Source organism: Bison bison, unplaced genomic scaffold (genome assembly GCF_000754665.1).
Source record: "Bison bison bison isolate TAMUID 2011002044 unplaced genomic scaffold, Bison_UMD1.0 scf7180017864375, whole genome shotgun sequence".
Lineage (NCBI taxonomy): Eukaryota > Metazoa > Chordata > Mammalia > Artiodactyla > Bovidae > Bison > Bison bison.
In genome coordinates, this window is record NW_011494947.1 from 3,165,641 (window position 1) to 3,167,259 (window position 1,619).

Sequence of the window (1,619 nt, forward strand, 5' to 3'; positions counted from 1 at the left end):
CATCGGAGGAGCAAAACAAAGCAACACGTGGACAAGCACGTTGGGAAAACCAAGCTTTCTCCAGAAGCACACACAGGCCTGCACTGTGCTCCAGGCTGGGCACTGAGCAAAGCCCTAAATCCACCAGATGTGTCCCAGCTCTCAAGTCGCGGACGGTGACCCAGGGCCCTGCGACCTGGCCTCCAGACCCCACGGTCCTCTGTGTCACTGTGCCTGTGAGCCCCCGTGAGGACTCCACGTCTTCCTTGGTCCAACAGACACTTCCCAACGCACCCCACCCATGCCAGGCAGGGGCAGGGCAGGGCAGGGTGACCGGGGCACTCTGGGCCTCCACGGCCTCACCTTGGGCTGCCCCTCCTCAGGCTGCCCCCAATCAGCTTCCCAGCCCCCAGTCTGTAGGCTCCCTGAAAGCAGGGGACACTGCACAGTGGGGTGCTCTGCTCCAGAGCTCACAGGCTGGGAGGCTTCCCTGAGGTCAGCACAGGGTCCACACAGGTCAGAACCCAAGGCCCCCCCCATGGATGGGGCAGAGCTAAGAAAGCCTCAGAGACGGGGGTGCGGCCCTGCCCACTGCATGCACGCTCCTGGTGGGGCTCCCTGGACTCGTCCCAGCCCTTCTCCTGCCACCTGCCTGCAGGTCTCAGCTCTGCCCCAGAGGAAGCCAAGCGCAGCTGCCTCCAGTCCCCTGCAGAAATCAGAACAGCAAGACCAGTCGGGCTGGGAATTCCCTGGCGGCCCGGTACTTTGGACTCCACACTTTCACTGCCAAGGGCATGAGTTCAATCCCTAGTGGAGAAACTAAGATCCTGCAAGCCACACGGCACCATCAAAAATAAATAAGATCAGTAGGGCTGTGTGTGTTTCCAGCTGGAAGGATCCTACCACCACCCCACCATCCAACCTCCCATCCGGCCCAGGCATCCAGGAACACCTTGCAATGTCTGATACTCTGGCAGTTGCTTGAATGCCTCCACTGATGGGACACTCACTACCTTCAGCAGCAGCTCCAAGGTTATAAGGCTCACAGAGATGGGACGCTGGCACGGGGTGGGAAGGGCATGGCTTTGGCAAGACAAAGGTCTAAGTCTAAGCCTGAGCCCCATCTTGGCCGCTGACTGGCTGGGCGGTCTTAGGCATGTCCCTGAACCTGCCTGGGCCTTGTTTCCCTCATCAGTAAAATGGACACAATAGTTCTCACTGCAGTGAGAACACAGGAGGGAATTCTGTACTCAGCATGCTTGGCACTGAGTGCCCACTTGGTAAACAGGATGCATCCTTACTCTCATTCCTCCCAGTGACATTTCCCCACGGCTCGAGGGCAGGGGGCTCCCAGAGACCAAAGCCTGGAGGCCAGGGCAGGAAGGGAGAGACGTAGCAGCCACGTCACCTGGCCCTGGGGCAGGCAGTTGAGCAATGAGTTCTGGCCCAGCCCCAGCCTGTCTCTGCCTCCCACCCAAGTGTCCCCACCCCCACTCTCCTTGCACACCTACATCACAACCTGCTCAGACCTGCCTTCACACACACCGACATGCCGCTCACCCACTCCTGACACACGCCACGACCCCATCACTCACACTCGGTGCGTGCCCACGTGAGCCAGGGCTGAACACCCACTCCCG